Genomic DNA, 19,867 nt, shown 5'->3' with positions numbered 1-19,867 from the left:
CCATTTAAATGTTTGGAGGCAATTCTGAGTCGAGGATCTAAATTTAGTGAAATGATTCAAGAGTTACAGTAGCCTACACGATAGGTGTAATAACTTGCCTGGCAGACAGCCAAAGTCACAGGGCTAGACTGAGAGGTGCAAGAAAGAAGACTCTTAAGGGAAGTAATGCTAGCTACTTTTGCTCTTCTACGGGCACATTACTTGACTAAAATATGTGGAGAAAGAACATAGCAAAAAGCTAATAGCAAACACTATCTGCTTCTCACTCAGTGACATTCAAGTATTTTAAATACTTTACAAACACCAGTTTGTAGTTGCAAACGTCATGTAAGATAGGACAGATTTTTGTACAAATAAGTAACCTGTAGTACCGTAAAATTAAAAGATTTGTCCAATATTTCTATATAAGCAAATAGGTTCTTTGAAAGAATGAAAGGTTACGGCAAGAAATTAAGTTTATTAGAAGTTAAAGATAACTTGAAATCTGTAGTCATAGCAGAAATTTCCTATGTGACAATTCATTTATTTCTTCCTCTTATCTATTCTTTTTCTTTATGAATTGTAGCTTTCTGCACAGCTTTTTGATCAGCAGAGTATTCCTGAAATTTGCAATCTTTTTGAAATCTTCCCTGTTTCACCACAGCTCAATCAAATCAAAATGTTCAGACTTTCTGAGACACTGAAAGCCTCAGTTCGGATGCTCATCCTGAGTCATTGAACTCTTTCAAAAGCAGGAATAAGAGATTTCCATCATCATAACCATAACATCATAGTCCCTTTAGGTGAGATATCAGCACTGTTAAATGACCGCAGTAGTCCTACTTCCCACATTTTGTGAAAAGGTGCGTGGTGCTGGGAAGACCTGGACATGCAGCAGGGCTAGCTTCTTGGTTCAGTATCTTTATTGATTCAGTATCTTTATTGATGACTTGGATGAGAGCATTGAGTGCACCCTCAGTAAGTTTGCAGACGACACCAAGTTGGCTGGAGGTGTTCAAGGAATGTTTGGATGTTGTGTTGAGGGACGTGGCTTAGTGAGAACTACTGGTGATAGGTGAATGGTTGGACTGGATGATCTTGTAGGTCTTTTCCAACCTTGGTGTTTCTGTGATTCTGTGATTGCGTGATTCTGGTTCTGGAAGGACTTGAAGTACTGTATGGGCTTTGTGGCACACAACTGTGCCCATGGCTGTAACAGTCCAGTAATCAGCAAGGCAAGCTATTAGTGTTTTTAATTCCAAGGCACTTTATCTGGACCCTAGGTACCTCACTCTATTACATTGTTAATTTCTGTCCCAGCTTCGGACACTGTCACCTACTGGAGACTACATTATTTTATTAAAAGTGCAGATGAAAATCAGTTAGAACTGTACTACTGGCTGCAAATGATTTTCACTTAGAAGCTATTACAGCTACCAATCCCAAATTATCCTCACTGGAGTGGTGCCTCAGTCAGCAATTCACCTTTTAAAATGTACTTTGTGTGAATAACTCAGAGGAATAATAACTTAATTGGCCTTTGTTGTAATTTTTATTGGTGTATTTCCAATGGATCTTTGTGCTTAACATTATGACAGAGTAAATCAAAAGTTCTGTGTAAATCAAAGTAACCACTTGGATTAATATTACTGCTATAGAAAATCAAGATAAACCTTTGAGGTGTATATTCAGCCCTTGGTTCTTGCAGAACCAAGCATGCAAGCACTGGCAAGAGGTGGTGTCTTTCCTAAATTTCTGACACAGGTTTTTCACATTTCTGGGCTGGGATTCTGGATGCCTCATTCCAGATGTGCTGCTGTGAAGAAGCCCAAGTGTGCCAACAGCTGTCCAAAAGTACCTGGTTATGATTCTGCCAGCATGTTATCCCCATTTCTTCAGGGCTACCTGTTCTTGCTGTTCTTTGCATGCAAGTAACTTTTCTCAGGCCACACAAGCCCTAGTAGAGACTGATCCTGGAGGCCATTTGCCTATGACAGGCCATTCAAATCTGAGGGAGCCAAGAAATGCTGTCCTGAGTCCTCACCAATGCAGAAAGTAGTTCCATTCCTCACTGTTCTGCATATTACGTGAGGTGCAGATATCAGTTCCCTGTGATTCTCACTAGTGTTAGCTGCAGTAGATGCATAGGAGCTTAAATTTCCAGTTGTCCGGTGAGTGCTCAGGATACTCAACACTTAAGGAGTGATTAAAAACTAGAAAGTCCTATTGCTGCTATCAGACTTCCAGGCGGGTGCTCTGTATTGCTTACAGAGCTGAGAATAACTTGAAGAGCAAGAAGTGCAAAGAGAGAAGGTTGAGATTTGGAGTCATTTTTATACCACAGCCATTGGAAGCTATTCTCGGGTTTCAGAGGGGGTTGGAGCTTGCAGTGTCTCTGTCACCTCAAAATAGGGAATAAGTGTGGGAAACAGTACAGCACTCTTAGAACCACAGAATAGCAGAATATCCCAAGTTGGAAAGCACTCATAAGGATCATTGTGTCCAACCCTTAGCTCCACACAGAACAACCCAAAATTCAAACCCTGTGTCTGAGAGTGTTGTCCAAAGGCTCCCTGAACTCTGGCAGCTGTGCCCACTTCTCTGGGCAGCCAGTACCATGCCTTCTGGTGCAGAACCTTTCCCCAGCCCCCACCTGATCATCCCCTGACACAGCTCCATTCCCTTCATTCAGGTTCTGTTGCTGTCACCAGAGAGTGGAGCTCAGCTTTGCTCTTCCACTCCCTGTGAGGAGCTGCAGGATGCCATGAGGCCTCTCCTTATTCTATGTATATGAAATATATGTATGTTCTTTTTATACTGAGCTGTCCAAACCTGCACACAGTGCTTGACATGAGAGCATGGTGACACAAAGCAGAGCAGGACCCTTTTTATTATTAGCAGTCTTCAGTAGCAAAACATCTGATTCACAAAATAGGACAGTTGTAGGAAAAAGAAAGGGGCAAAAAGTCTGTTAGCTTGCATTTAACTAAACAGCTGACTAATAAGTTTGATGCCTTTTGATGGAATCATATAGAAGCTATTGGGAATAGGTGAACGGTTGGACTGGGTGATCTTTTAGGTCTTTTCCAACCTTGGTGATTCTATGATTCTATGATATATTCCTGATAAGTTTGTCCATGCTTTGAGTGAAGCAGATCATCAGCAGTTCTCTTCTATGAAACAGTGGAAGGAAAATGGCTTGCTACATGGAAGTGGATCTGAGCTGTCCAGGAAAAATCACTCTTTTGGAGACTTAACATATCAGAGTGTGAATAAATACATAGTTGGGTTGTGGGAACAGATTATCATTTCACTGTAATACAGTCATTTCAGTATCATTTTATTGCTTTGTTAAATATTCAGTTGCTCCTTGATTTTTGTCTGTTTAGATCAGCTCTTACTATAAGGTTATTCTCAACATGATAGCTTTATGTGACACATGGCTACTAATATCCATATCTAATTATTCAGTTTACAACTAAATAAATGGACTTTTTGCGTAATCTTGTCATGTAAATTTCATACTAATCCTCAATTGTGTCCTTAATGGTCTTCAGAGCCCTTTGAGCTATGACAGTTAAGATACACTCACTTCTGGCACACCAGAGAGCAGTGTCACTAAAATCTCATTTGTCTATTTTTGACTCCTCAGCCCAACTGTGTGTTTACAGTTTTGAGAGGAGACATTCTTTGGAACAATCTCAAATTCATCCTCGTAACACCCTAGCAACCCACTTTAACCACTCCTCCACTGTCCTTCCATGTTTTCCTGTCATCACTTCATTTAAAGTGAGGCATTTTACAATCGTGTGCTTATATACCGAGACATTTTTCTGAAATACTATTTGGCAAAAGGTCAAGACCACGTGGCTAACAAGAACCTGAAACAGGGATGCTCACAGAGCTGCTTGGCTTTAGATATTGGCATTTCTGAACATAGCTTCTCTGAATATTTTGATGCCTCAACAGAAGCTCTTCTCTTTGTACAACAAAGCAGAGAGGGCAGCTCCTTACCTTACTCTTATTAAAGCCCTGTTTTAAAGGCACAAGCTGAATTGTTATGTCACCTGTGATATAATTGCAGAGTGTCATATCTAAATACAGTTATCAGGAAGGCAGAGCAGGAGATGCTGGGTACTGTCAGTTCTCTTACATCTTTTTACCTATCCCCAAACAACTCTGACTTCGAGGAAGGAGTAGCAAATGTCTGTCTTCTGTAGCACTTCTGGATGGCTGCTTACTTCAAGCTGCAAAACAGCAGGTCAGGTAGACAATGTAAGGAGGTTTTGCTTTGCAGGGTATCAATTGCAAGTGCTGAAACTGCTCCCTTTAGGAGTTCCTTCAGGCAGGAACCAAAATCCTGAAAGCAACTTGGGTTTCACCCCAGTTTCATTAACATGCACCTCTTCTGGCTCTGCAAGATTCCATTCCCCTGAACAGTGCTTACTATCATTAGAAAGCTGGTTCCAGGCAGTAAACACTTTCTCTGTTGGAAAACCCACACGTTTCAAGTGCAATAGTTTTTATTTCAGAAGTGCTGGGGAAGTCATCAGTGGCATAAGATTAGAGGGAATTTCTCTCTTTTTTTTTTTTTTCAAGGAGAAAGATAGACACCTTTAGAAAATCAGATCTGAACTGAACTGATTCAGTCTGCCACTCATAATAGACTCTAAGCAGACATGAGGGTAACTGCTTACTCTTCTGATCCAGTCAAGTATTTGCCTACAGCTCCATGAGACAAGCCCATACTGAAGACATCACTCAGTTAACAACCATCTAAACTCAGCCTGGATTTCAAAGTCAAACTTCAATCTTTCCAACTCTTGTGCCACTAGCGACAACAGTTCTGTTGAATTAATCTTCTGCTACACCTGTGCATGGATAGTTTCTGTTTCTGGTGAGGCTAATATAAAGACACTGAAGCTACTGGCTAAACGAAGTTGCAAAAGCATAACTGTGTGTGTACATATATATATAGGTTATATATAGCACAAATAATAAAAATAGTAGTCAATCTCTTGGTGATGCATGAAACAGAGGAGAATCCAATTCAATTTTCTTCTCATTGCAGTTTTGCAGAGCTGTGTAGAAGTAATAAATGATTAATTTTGTAATGAACCACAGTGTTGATGATGCATCATACACGAAGGAACAGATCTGCCAAAAAATGGTAGCAATCCTATGAAGTTATTTTCATAGCAGAGTTACGTTAGTCTGTTAGTCCAGAAGAGAGTGTTTTTCAGGACACTTCCATTTAATTTCTTAAGACTGACTGAGTTGTACCATACTTGCAATTATACCCGAGAAGATGCATAAAATTAATTGAAGGTGAATAAAAGTTTCATTTTTTTTCCTGCGATAGACTAATGTTTATATGAACAGTTCAGTGCTCAGTGTATTTCCAACATCTGTGCATGTGCATTTGAAAAAGTAACTGGAATTATGACATCCTATTGTACCTAAAATAGACTGAACTACCAAGGGAAAGTGTCATGAAATAATATTTAGTAAAAACTGTTCTCTGTTCCACAGCACTGTTCCCTGCAGTGTCCTTCATGCCAGTTATTGATTGGATCTTCACTCAATGCAGAAAGCCTCTCCGTGAGCCCATGCTTTAAATGTAATAATAAAGTAGGTCATTGATTAACTGGAAGTATGACAGACAACTCCTCCGGTCAGGTCCTGATGTACTGTAAATCTTGGGGGAGGAGAGCAAGCGATGAATCAGTGATGTGAGAAATAAAGCTCACAGGTTTTAGTCTTTTGGGAGGGCTTCTTTCAGCAAAATAGACTTAGCAAATCAACAGCTGTGTGAATTTGCAAAAGAAGCATTTCGGATTTCCAAAAAAGGAAGAGAAAAAACAAATGTATAAGATAAAATTCACTTACCAAGGAATTTTTTTTTAGTTTGCAGACAACTTATACAGGCTACTCCTACTCACTGCTCTGTACATTAAGATGTAAAGTGTATAATTAAGCACTGTATATAATTAAGCATTTTTACATGCATCAGTTTCCACTGCACTGTCTTCTGGCTAAGCATCCCTGTACCCAGGTCCTTTCAATGGCTGCCCACTCTCTCCTGGCCTCAAGGCAAAGCAGCTATCAGCAGGAAAGCATGTGCATCAACATACCTCAAGGAAGCCTACCAGTTGTTCAGTTCCCACAGTGCTGTACAGGGCAGTCCCACAGACAGTTCTACCATCCCATTGCAGTCTCAGCCTGCAAGCAGCATAGACCTCCTCTTATCCAGGAGAGGGATAAGTGTATATTCCAGTGCCCTTGCACTTTCTGTACAAAAATTGCTGCGCAAACAAGTCTTTCATTAATGGGTTTGAACCATCAGTAACATTTAGGGAAAGATGGTGCTTATACCACAGAGCAATTCTGTGCCAGACTGACTGGGAAAAGACTCGAGATGTGGCTTTGAACCACAGCTAGCCTTACCCTAACCATACTGAGTACCCAGTATCTCTTCCCCAATGTATTTTTTCCCTCCAAAATTGGCCACTGCTGTGGCTGGAGTTGCTGGGTGTCAAATCTGCTCATCAATCAGATCAGAGAACAAGAACAATGTTGGCTCAGCACGATGCACCGGGACACCCTGTAGCTCTTACGTGCTCATGTTTGATGCAGATTTTTTCCCTTGGCATATACAATCTGCAAATTCTACTGCTACCTCCTCAGTGCCTCCTACTTTCCCACCCAGTAAAAGAACACTCAGCTGCTTACGTCTTTTTTTTTTCAAGACAATAACACTGCTCACAGTCAGTCTATGTGAACATATTGGTGTGAAAAAAGAAAACAAAGCAACTGGTGTGTATTTAGATGTCTTTCAGATACACCTGTGCTCTAGGGACTTCGTCATCACCCCTGCACCTCTTGGCTTTCACTCTCATGTCCATGCCTCCAGTGACCGGCCCGCTCTGCCCCACTGCACACTCTCTGACTCTAGCTACAGCAGCCTGAGCTAAGACATGGCTAATGTCACAGGCTTAAGGGTGGAAGTCATCCATGTGAACTAACTCAGATAGCATCAGGTATTTTCTGTCAAACCTGTGTTTATTTTTTACTTCGGAATTACACATATACATATATGCATACAATCAAATAAGTTATATATGCATGTAGACCTGTGAAACAGCCAGATCTGCCCTACGTTTGTATTTGTACAGTCATTGTATTTGTGCAAGAATGCTCAAATAATATGAAACATTGCCAGAGTAAAGGATCTCTGTGAACAAAGTTAGTTTGATTCAGCCATTGCTCATTTTTGTTTTTAGATATTTTTTCTTAACAAAATAAATTAAAAAAACGAAGGGATGCTAAAAGATAATTTAACATTGTGTGCTAAAACAGATGGTTTGCATAGTATTAATTAATGAAAAACTTTAGTCCAATCTGTTGCTTTTAGGCTTGCTTCCATCCTTTCATTCTCTTTCTTTTTTTTTCATTAGAAACACTTGTACCTGATTTTGACATATAATTTATCAGAGCTAAAAAATGCAGCAGTAGGTCTGTATGGCAGAGCCAAATGTTTGGTACAATCAGCAGCTCTTAGCTAGTGATTACCTAACTGCTGCAGGCATGAAAATGATGCTCTAAATTACATTAAATGAAGCAGCATACTGGAAAATGACCAAGATTACTCAGCATTTTCATCTTAGGAAATCCTTCTGGTGCCAGAATAGGAAAAGCCTTTACTAGTCCCTTTCTAACAGTGACACAAATATACAAAAATATCAAATACAGAATACAAAAATACAAGGTAAATTCATCCACAGTTATTTAGACAGAATGACAAGTAATCATTCTGAACAAGCAAATTAAGGAATGACTTCAGTGAGAAAAATCAGTGCTACGTGCTGTAGTGCAGGGACTACATGCAGTTTTAAGATTAATGCCCTGAGTCCTTGGAGTAAGCCTTCCTGAAATCTTGTAATGCCATGCCATCACCCAGTCACAAAAACTAGAGTTGCCTCACTCAGAGTCAAGCCAGAATTCCCATGGCATTGACAGACCTAAATGTTTTTCTGGATACACATTCAATATCTGTGTCATTGCAAGTTCAGGAGATCCCAAAAACCTGGAAACAAGTCTGTCTCATGCATTCAGACAGCTTGAATGAGAGTGAGTGGAGGCTGGCTGCGGCTCTTGTTTATGACACCACCAGAGCACACAGGGAGATTAGAACTTTCATTTCCAGAGCAAGTGAAATACTGAGCAAGAACTATGCCTCTTTCATGTGGCAGAGAAATTCACTCTTAAGTGCACCTGAAAGCATTTAAGTGAGAGAAGGAAACCATGTGTTTTTTCATTTGCAAACTCACTCGCTGAATTATGCAGATTGTCTCCAGCTCCACAGGTTTGACTTGAAGTTTTCAGGAGTGAGTGTGCACATCAATGTTGAGGTTTCTTCTGGGATAATTTGTGGTGAAAGAAAAGCAGCAATAGGAAATTGCATGTCCCTCCTTCAGGCTCTGATGGAAGTGGAATCCTCCCGCAAAGGTATCTCGAGAATTAGTGTTTATTTTGTCATCCAGTACAGCCAGATATTATGTCATCTTTGTCAAATTCTGTATTCTGTGTCTGTTATCAGAGTGAATTTTCCCTACTTTTAGCAAATTTGGATGTAAAATCCTCAAAAATCACGTAAATGTGAGAGTCAGTAGCTGATAGAAAGTATAAGGAGATCAGGAATTTGCCTCAGTTTTTATAGCTTAAATTATTGCTCATCCACCCATTTTAGTTGTGGGGAATGATGAAGAAAGAATAATGCTGAGAATTGCTTCCAGTAACATTTGAAAATGACTTTACAAAAATAGGCACTGCTTTACATTTTTGTTGAAAGTATTGAAACAGGAAAAGTGCACTGAATACTGACCTATTGTGAAAAGACTGTCTACTGAGAACATGTTCTAAAGAGGTACCCACATGTATGTGTGTACTCTGTATGAACATATCTACAATAATCAGTTTGTGTGCAGAAAACATTTTTCAGTCTCCACTGTTTATAGCAGCAAATGTCCAAAACACAGCAATGTCCTACAGGAACATCAGTTGGAGTAAAACATTGATTTGACAACGAGTTGGGTTGAATGCTGACATATTTAGTCTGTACGTGCAAAATTGGTACCCCTGGTTGCCCAGTGAATAAACAGTGTAGATAACTAACTAGCTATATGCATCTTTGAATTTGTCTTTGTGGTCACACTTAGAAACAGGAAGCTCAAACCCAACACGAAAGTGCCTCTGACACAAATTCCTTTGCCTCAGAGCTTCTTGCAAAGTCCAAAGCGTCTCTGCCCTTTTTCAAGGTGTGCTTAGGGCTGCTTCTTCTGTAGACAGTAATTCGCTCATGAATTCAAATGGATTCACAAAATTGGCATTCCTTCATCCAGCATCTCAAAGGCCATGATTTGGCCTTTCCATCGTTCCAAGTACGATGAATGCTTAAAAAAAAACAAGCAGTGGCAGCAGCATGAGCAGTAGTACCCTCTTTTACTTAGTGTGTGAGTTAACATAATATGTAATTCAAGAACAATAAACCCACAAGATTTTCTAAGTGTACTACACAAAGCAACAATGAATGAATCACAATATTAGTTGTCTGCAATGTTAAGTAAATGATGCATAGACAACTTAGCTAGGAAAAGAATTGATTAGTGAACCAAAACACAATGTTTAGGAGTAAATCCAGGAAACATCCTCCCTTTGAGATAATGAGAGGACAAATTCAGAATACATTTGCTAAGCTATTGGAAGAGCAGCAAAAAAAAAAAAAGAGTTTGCAGTTTAAAATAAGAGGTTAAGCCATTTCTGTTTACATGGATTTTAACATATCTGATAGTACTAGGGCCTCTGTTTTGTAACTAGATTAGCTGATGTGAATCTGGCTGCATCTGTGTGGCATCACTGGGATGAGTGGGATCCAGAGGGATGAGTAACTGCAGCAGTGGATTTTATTTCCAGACTGGAGTGCAAGTTGTCCAGCTGGCCAAATAGCTCTCCGTGTGAATGCCCTGCTGTTCTGTACTCTAGACTTTTAGTACAGCCATATTACATGCAAAATTTTCTTCATCTTGAGCAGAGCTAGAGAAAATATCAGAGCTCCTACAATTAATACAAGAAGTAGTGAGAAAACATGTTTCTTATGTAGCTGTACATATGTTGGGAAATTATATACAGAAAGACATGCTGGAACAGAATAAAATTTGTTTTGGATGAAAATAAAATATAAAGAGTAGAAAAACAAACCTTTTCCATGGAAATTAAGAAAAGTGGGAGAGGAGAAAACAGGAATAGTTTCAACCTTACAAATGTTCACCTGCACTGCATCCAGAAGTCTTTCAATAGGATGCCACAATTAAAAAAAAAAAATCTTTCAAGAGCAAAATAGGCACTGTTTTGCTTATTACACAGCTGGTGATGTGTACTACCTTTATTTGACTACCTACCTTTATCTGTCATAGTATCTTATTACCTGCTTGAATTTTGAGTGATGGAAACAAAATTGGAATGGAGAAAAATAAACTCCGCATGTTTCAGTCAAGTAATCAGAAATCCACCTGAAAAGCAGGTGTTGCTCAGCTGTCAGTCAGTGTAACTATGTAAAGGACTTTATTTGCTACCTGAGGCTTTCCCAAAGGCCTTTCGCATGTGTTGGCTTTGCTTAATAAAAACAGCAAAATAAAGAGGGATTTATGTTTATTTTAACCTCACATGTTGAGGTAAGGATGCTTACAGTATTTTAGGAAAGTTGGGACTGTCATTAATGTCATGTAGACAAAAAGCAGGAGCACAGCATTATTTTGTTACTGTGAAACATTTCTAAACGTACCTTGCAGCTTCGTATAACGTAGGATGGTATTTCTGTTGATGACTCATGCTGACTCACCCACCAAACCAGAATTTACTGAGCTTTCTTCTGTGACCACACACAGCGATATGATTTCCAGTCTGAGAGAAATTTTTCACATTTAATTTAGTAGGCTTTAACTACAGACGCAGATACACTTCTTCAATGGTTGCCTTCATCTGTATTTATGTCTTTTTAAATATGTGCTCTGATTATGTTTTGCAGAATCCTTTGAAATCAATTTTAAAATAATGTGGGTAAGTGCAACTGTACTTTCCAAGCACAGAGGTCTGTCTTATGGTGCTGCAGGTATATGGAAATAGTGATGATTGGCTGATGCTATGGACCTGATGGCCTACATACTTAACCACTGCCTTTTTGCGATGGCGTTAGCAGCACTGCATGTTGGCCTCAACTGTGACAAGCCTCTAGGCCCTTGGGCAATTAATAATTAATAAGAAGACACTGACCTGATTGTTTAAATCCTCAAGACTGAGAAATCACACAACTCTACCAAAGCCAACATAATTAAATGGTATTAAAACTAGACAGAAAAGAAATTCTTTAAATGCTGCTACAAATATCTTCAGACTGAATATACTTCTTCTGAAATAAATAGAAATAATCTAGCAGGCTTTATTGGAAACATGATTGGTCCAATTGTTTGTCTCACTCTGGTTAAAATCTGATGGCATGTGGCAGCCTGAAAAATAACTGTTGTTGCTACAGTACGAGCTGCAAGGACTGAAAAGACAAATGCCAGTGGGATTCTCTCTTGTAGCCACATAAACACATCTCTACTTTCTTGGACTCTTTCATACAGGCTCACATACTTGTTAAACCAGGATTTATGATAGTCTCATCCTCACCCTGAGATTCTTTCCTCTCCACCCAAAGACTAAGAAAAAAAAATATTTTGCTTGGACTACTGTTTGCATTGCTTTTTAAACTCTTTTGGCAAATGACTAATGAATATTCGAGCCACAGAAAATGAGATGAGTGAATCTTCCTCTAAAAGAAAAACAGATGCTTCAGGTAAACTGATCAAGGTGTCTGGACTTCACTCCACCTTTGCAATGTTCTGAAAGAACAGTCCATACTCCCAAGCCTCGTGTCCTTCCCCCTTTCTCTGGGAATTTGTCATTTCTCAAAATCTAGCTTTGACAGTGTTTCAGGGCTGTGTGTTTTGTTTTTCTTGCTCCTGCAGTCACTCAGGCATGATTCTTAATCTGCATGAGTCTGTCTATGATTCTGTCTTCTGATCTCTGGGATTTGCTAAATTGCTCTGTCCTCTGAATCTGAGAGTGCTGGATGAGTGGACACTTTGTCCCTTGTGGTTTCTGCTCCACTGACTTTCTTCTGCTTTGGGTATAGAGTCCTTTGTTTTTCTTTTGGAAAACAAAAATCCCAGACTTTATGTATTTAGTCACACCTTCCTGCCTCCATCACTGTTCACACGGGACTTTCTTGTAATTCTGTCGCTAGAATTCAGATGTTGTTAGTTTTGTGTTTTGAGTTAAATGTGCTTGAAAATAGGGTGTAACCTTTTCTTTTCATTACTTCAACCCCAAGCAGCCACTAAGACTGTACTGTAAGGCACGATAAAGGAACTATACAATCGTATGACAAGGTCTGAATAGAAATTGTAATAAGTGGCTCCTCATCAATTCCAAATGTACTGCCTCTTAATGTTCCTTCTCTTGCTATTGCACTGCCAGTCACAGCCTACGCTTTATCTTGATTTCTATCCAATCTAGACCATGATTTCTATCAGCTAGGCAGTCACACAGGCCTCCACCCTGCTGAACTTCTGTCAGAAACTCTGTAGTAGGGATGCCGACTTTTGAAACTACACACCTATCTTAGGGGCAGGCACCTCTGCATTTGATGTAGTCCATCCTTTGCTGCAGGACACAACTTTCTAAAAGTGCCACAACTACTGACTAATCACAACCTTTCTCTGGCAGAAGAGGTGAGTGCTGTTGAAATGTAGGAACTGAGAATGGGTTACTTTTGCCAACTAGTTCAGACACTATTCATCTCCTTTTTGTCCAGGTGTTGAGAAGAGAGGATTAATTGCTGTGACAGTAGCTCATTTCTAAAAGCCCTCCTTCTCCAGGGGCCCTCATCTTCCCCTTGTTACGTTTCTGGATTGGGAAGGGCCTCTGGAACGAATGGTGGTAAGAACTTGGACACCACCACTACCAGAACCAGCTGTTTTGACTAAAGCCTATTCTAGCATGCCACAGAGAGTGTAAATGAATCTGGAAGTCATAGTTGATGCAGACTGAATATCCCTACTCCTCTTGATGTCACTGAAAATACCCTATCTTTCTTTCTTTCTGTCTTTCACTCATGATTTGCAAAAAACATTGTGATAGTACAGTAGTGATGTGGTAATAATTGGAAAAAAGAGTGTGATTTTTCAAGCAATGAAAATTCCCAAGCCCCTTCTAACACCGCAATTAAAGGGTTTACAGTGGTTTCAGACCACATCAGCCTATCTTAGATAAACATATAACATTGCAAAGCCTGTATCCAAAGGTCACTCTCCATCTGAATATACTGACATTGAGGTTTTCTGTATCTATAGCTGGCATCCTGCTGGCATACAATTTTAAGAATCCTGTTGTGATATGATGGTGCCAGCAGTGTGTTTGGAAATGTTTGCTGAGTACTCACCTTTGCATTTGCTACACTTCAGTTGTGGAGCCTCTCTTAGAGTTTTCAAACACTTTATTAGAAAGTTGAGCCTGTTGGTCATTGAAGAGCTTTGTACAGTAATGCTCTCAGGTTTCTGTTGTCATTATTTCTTTTCCAGCTCTCACAATTTTGCTGCTCTTACAACTTTTTGCAGTGGAAGGTAATATTTACATGCCTTGAATCATCCCGACAGGCAGTCAAATGCTGTGATTGACCTGGGTTACTCTTGCTTGTCTGTCTGAGAGTTCCACACATTCAACATTACACTTTTCTCACTGAAGTAAGTTGTATCCTTGGGCATGCCAGAGCACGGTGTAACCTCCAAAAGATTTAACCCCAGTTGGGTACCTGCAATTATACAATCTCACATGTTTAACAAACAACCTCTTGGACAGACTTCTCCCCATAGGGTGATACTGACTCTCATTATTTGCTAAGAAGAAATGTCTCAGTTTCTCAAATTTCTCTCAGGTTGTGGGTAATTTAAAAGTATGCGTGATAACTCATTTATTTAGATTTGATGCTTCCTTAGAAGTTGTGTCTTGTGTTTGCCACTGTTACTTGTAATCATTACTACAAGCAAGTTTAAGGAAAGAAAGAAAAGATTGTACTAGCAAAACAAGGGTTACTACAAAATGGAAATAGACTTAACAAATGAACAAACAAAAAGCATAGAAGCAAGAAAATCCAATTTGAACATGTTCCTTGTTCTGGCAATCACTTAGGATTTCTCTGAGGAGCCAAGGAGACAGTACAGCTGCACTTTAGAGCGTACTTCTCTTTTGGGTTTTTGCCTGCCTCCACCCAAAGACTTGCCTCATTGCGAGAGAGGATAAACTTCAGAACATTTCATTGAACATTCACTCTTCCTTCCTTCGATTTAGAAAGAATTTAAATGGATCATAAGGTAGTTTTGATCAACCTGAGCTATTTTTATGAATGCAAATGAAATCCATTTAGGTTTGTCCATAAACAAATCATCTCTGATATGCAATAATCCTTTGACACACTGATTTCCAAACTTAGATTTACCTTCCTGCTTCTGTTGAATTATAATTTGATTTGAGTCTCCATTTCCCAGTAGGCATAAATTCTATTATAAAACTTTTTTAGACATTGTACGTTTCATAGAACAAAAATATCAACACAGTTCATCAGATCCTAACTTTACAGATTGTGGAAAAGGAATGAAATCATAGAGTTCACACCTAAGATGTCGCTAATGCTGATGATCTGTTCAGGGTTTGGAGCATTTTTGCAAATAATTTTCATTTCTCTCATTTTCTCACTTTATCATTTCAGAGGCTTTATGCTATCATAGCAACTTCCAACTCTAATTCCCTTAGCTGTGTTTAATTATAGATATTCTGTGTTATTTATTCCAGAGCTTCTTGGTACTGACTAGGCCAACCAGAGATCTTTTGGGGGCCCTTTCATTTCCAGAAGTACTGCTTTTAATGTGTCAAGTCCTATCATCAGCAAGATGGCTTTTTTCCATATCTGTACAGAAGAGTGTAAAATTCATGAAACTGTGCTCCATTTCTCTGAAGTTGAATGTACACGTTTTAAATCCCATTTCCTTTTGTAACTAGCTTAAATTATCTTCAGAATTAGGCATTTAAAATAAACTTACTTGGTTGGGTAATAAGTAGACAGTTTTAAAAGGTATGTTTTATGCTTTTCACTGATTTCCTTGCTCTATTGGCAGTAAGACACCTTTGCAACATGCTTGCTTTAATTGGCAGTCCTTTGGTAGAATGTGGGAACAGAGTTCAGAACAGTAATTGTGCAGAGACATGCCTATTCTTATTTTGCATTTTCTCTTTGATAACTGGAAACACTAATTTATTTCTGTGTTCCAAAAACACTGCTAGATTTTCTTTTTGCCTTTGAGGGGAATCAATCCTCTACTTCTTGTAGGGAGTTTATTGTTACTGTCATTAGTGGCACTCTGGTTTGAACAGAGCTGAACCCAAAGGCTCTCATCACAACTCTAATTTCCCTTTGCTGAAACAGGAGGGAGTCAGAGCACTCGCTACCTCAAAGGAAGTGTGCAGCATACTTAACGTTGATGCTATTATTATGATTGGCATATTTTGATCATCTTATTTTTCTCTTTGATACTGATGTACAGTGAAGAGTGAACATTATCTTTAAGCTGCAATCTGATCTTACTGAGCTTTAAGTGCAGCAAAGGGCAGTGGATTTTCTCTTCAGCAACAACACAAACAGCAGGAGTTCTGGAAATTGTAGTGGCAACAGCAGCTTCTGTTGTGACAGTTCTCTTGTAGGTCACCATGGTGAGAATGTATCCGAGTGTTAATTTTTTTTTTCCTAGTCCAGACACTAGCATTATTTCTAGAAGCCAGAAGGATACCTTATACAAATTAATATTCTTAACATGAATAATCTTAATGTATATTTGCTAATAGAAAAAATACACACATCCTCCTTTTTAGGACAAATTTAATGCCTAAACAAAGAAATAGTTAACCACAGTTTCAAAACTAAATACAGCATATTTATGTTTACTGAATAAATAACAACATGGAGCCTGGCTTACATTCTCCTTTGCTTTTCTCTGTGAAGAATCATTATAGATATCTTAATATTAAAAACCTTCATTTTTGACCTGTGGGTACTGCAAGAAAACGCTGAGGGCTTACTTGTACTTATCACAGAGAAGGCTAAACTCTCTTGTCTGAGCTCAATTGAAGTGGCCATGTTGAAACAAAGCTTCTGACATGAGCCGCTCTGATGGTCAGGGATATCACCCATCAAAGCATCTTATGAAAATCTGGAAGAGGAAGAATTAACTCTTTTTGGGGGGGAGCTCCTTTAGGAGTCAGCATGACCCTTCTTCCCCATCCTGCTTCTTAGATTTGCCCATCAGCGATGCGGCGAGCAGCCTGTTGATGGGCTGCTGCTGGTGACTGAGTCACAACGAGTGCTACCATATTAGTGAGCCCACAGCCAGTCATGCCTGCAGCCCTGGTCTGCTGGGCCACTTCTGGGATTGTGCAGCACGAGGGCTGGATACCAGGGACCATTACTCAGATGAGAGAAGATGTGAGAAAAACAGAGGTTTTTCTCTTTCTGTTTGTCAGGGTTTACTTTTCTTGGTTTGTTTCATTTCTTGACTTTCTTTCTTATTTAGGGAATTAGTTAAAACCTGGATTCCATATAAATGAGGAAAAGATCACAAAGATTAAACGGGAAGTAGTTAACATATTATTATTTGGTTTCTTTAAGAGATGCTTTTATGACAGAAATGTTGCTGGGTAGGAAAAGTTATCAATGGGATTGCATAGACAGTAGTATAGCTAAGTTAAAAGCTGCACATTATGATTATAATGTCTTGAAATTTTGAACTTTCTTTTTGAAAATCACATTCAGGCTTTGAATTTTCATGAGAATGTTCTCTACTGTAAAAGATGGCATCCATACAGCATTAGAAAACTGAGAAGCGTTGTATTTCGTGGAGCCAAAAAACAAGCTTTTTTGCCAAACTTCTTCAATAACTTTAGCTTAAAAGATAAGAACAGAAGTACTTTACGGTTGATTATGCTTAAGCTTTTAAACTCTCTATCCTCTCTTAAAGCTCTCTTAAAATGCATCATTCAAAGGTAGAAAAAATAATCAAAAGTTCAGATATTCAGTGAAGAACCAAACAGAGCAGTAATAATGGTTGAGGCACATTAAGGATGACAGGTGAGAATAGGCTAAGCAAAAACTGATACTCTAATGTTGTGGTAAAAAATTTGGCAAGATTTTAGATGGCAAAAGGACTCATCTCAGAGCAAAAATAACACTTCCAATGTATCTTTTGTGTTACCTGCAGTTCTGCTCTGAGCTGTGAGCTCCCTGTGGTGCAGGGGGAACACGCAAACATGCACTCACAAGTGATTGAGTTACCAACCCAAACTACTGCTTTTCAGGTAGGACACTCTAGCAGAATATACTAACTTAAACTAACACGTTACTTCAGCTGCTGGACAAGCTGAGAACATGTACACAGGCAATTATTACATCTTGTCTGTGGAGCAGTAACCTATTAAGCCATGCTAAGCCATGGCTTAATTATAAACTGGCTTGACAGCTTGTGGCTGTATGTCCCTACCCAATTTAAGAATGTGAACAAAGCTCAAAGGAAGGCAACAAAAATAATCGAGGCACATCAACCATTTCAGTTTGTTGCATCTCGGAGCCAGCTCATGACTGCCTGCGCGGAGCTCCAAATAAGCACTTGCACACTGCTAATTAAGTGCCTGTGTGAAGGCATCTAACCTGTCACCAGCCATGTTTAAGATTGCATTTGTCATTCTAATGCTGAAACTGAATAGCATTTCATATTATGCTCTAATAAACAACAATATTCTGTCCTTCTTCATGATCTTCTTGAAGCATTAAGCTCCTAGTTGCTAGAGGAAATGTCTGATACTAGTCCCCAACCATCTTGCTTTTAAACTCCTCAATTTATCCGTATTCCAATTTCTCCATCAGTTTAACTGTGTATGGTTTCCCAGCTCTCTTTACTGTTTGTGCCTCCTAGCACTGGGCTGTTTACAGTTCTATTTCCCACCACCTTCTTCTGCTGGTGTCATAAATGAAAATGTCTAGGTTTAACCTCCAACTGATCTTTTATAAAACAAAGACCTTCTTTACTCAGATAGTTTACCTCTGATCATTTATGGATAGTCCATCACCTACATTACTCTGCTAATCCCCGTTATCTGCTTCTTCACCTAGATGGTGAATGATATTATAAGAAAGATATTAGGGTAATCTGTTAATGTCCACCTTTGTAAACCAACATTACTCTTTATCATTTCCTGCTACATTCAGAAAGCTTACTGTGAGACAAATAATTTCCCTTATATTTTGATGTCTGGAATGGGCATTATCTAACGTTTTCCTACCTATATGCTGTAGTCTGTGCTTTATTTTCCTTTTATATGTGATACTGGCAATTTCCTTTCCCTCTTAAGTATTAGTCATCTTGCCATCTCACTCCATGTTCAACATCATCATCTTTACTGAAAATTGAGACAAAATATGTGTTTAGTTTTAGAATTAGATACAGACTACCCCTAATCCCCACTTTTGACTCACTGAAGAGCAGCATCACTTCTTTCTTACAATACTATGTTTCAGCTGGATAACATCTTGCTGATTTTCTAGGTATCATGTGGAAACTCTAAGTTCACTTAATTTCTCAGATAAATTCTCCCATCGTCTCTCACAGCTATTGACATTGAATATCTTTCCTGATCCAGACTTTTCTGTTTTGTTTTATGCTCTCTGCTTATAACCTGGACCTCTCTTGCAGCCATTTCTCTTCCAGTTTTGCCTTGAAGTCTCTTCCTGTAACCCCTTTGCCTTGTGTATGATCAGAATCACAGTGGATTTAAGTTAGAGATACTCAAGGTTTCTTTCAGATTGCTGATGTAATTGCCCAAGCTGACTTTATTGCCGGGTTCCTTCATTTATCCAGCCAGTCCTTCTGAAATTGACAATGTTCTACTTATTCACCTTTACCTTTCTTGACACAACTTACCATTACCTACTCCAGGACTGTTACCCACAGCCAGACCTCTGAAGATTTTTGAATCATCAAAAAAAGCTTTGCTTCTTAAAGGCTTGGTGACAGTTGGGAAGAGGAATTCATTGACTACCAGAAACAAGAATGTCTGAACCTAGCTATGAGTGGCATACATTCCCCAAACTACTAACAGGTAATAATACTATTACTGAGTTTTGTCAGTATCTGTGCCTTTTTCTTTGCTACCCATTTTTCTCTTCATGAGCAAAACCCAGGCAAAATGTTACATGAACCTTTCCAAACTTTCTTTACTCATTTCTTAACATGAAGTCAACCTTATTCTCTGTGGTTCACAGATAAAAATGTCTTGTGAAAGAGTTGCTCCAGTGTGAAGGCCTGTTACTGCACTGGACGAAAGTTTTAAAGCTCAAAAAGAGAAGTGAAATTGAGATAATGTAAAAATGGTGTCAGCTCAAGTTACAGTTGTTTTGTCATTCATTTAACCATGAAACAAATTTTATTCTTGTGATTCATCAACAGCTACTCCTGAAGGGACAGATCTGTTTTGCCAAGAAAAGTAAAATACAAAGAATCAGGAATTTTTAAAATTCATTCTATCTGGTAAGAACTAACTTTCATTCCTCTTAAGCGCAATACCAAATGGAAGTTGTTAGCAGTTTATCTTCATCCTGTACAAACTACATGTATATGTACGTATGTACTTTGAGGGCTGCTCTGAAAGTAACGCTTCCTATTTTGTTATGCTGGCCCATGATGTCAGAGGC

At 39.0% G+C, this 19,867-nt stretch overlaps 1 long non-coding RNA gene across 1 annotated transcript in view; it reads left to right on the top strand.

Annotated features, from left to right (window-relative positions):
• LOC122166386 overlaps positions 1 to 19,867 on the top strand; it is a 62,674-nt gene that overhangs the window by 42,499 nt on the left and 308 nt on the right. The window contains exons 3-4 of the long non-coding RNA XR_006170794.1: positions 19,113 to 19,275; positions 19,623 to 19,703. This is a non-coding gene — a long non-coding RNA (uncharacterized LOC122166386). The remainder of the gene's footprint in view (positions 1 to 19,112; positions 19,276 to 19,622; positions 19,704 to 19,867) is intronic.

The sequence above is a fragment of the Centrocercus urophasianus genome, unplaced genomic scaffold (genome assembly GCF_019232065.1).
Source record: "Centrocercus urophasianus isolate 14NV4802_14NV808 unplaced genomic scaffold, USGS_Curo_1.0 seq_10, whole genome shotgun sequence".
In the NCBI taxonomy this organism is placed as follows: Eukaryota; Metazoa; Chordata; class Aves; order Galliformes; family Phasianidae; genus Centrocercus; species Centrocercus urophasianus.
The sequence above is the reverse complement of the archived record's forward strand: the minus strand, read 5'-3'. Positions and strand labels throughout refer to the sequence as shown.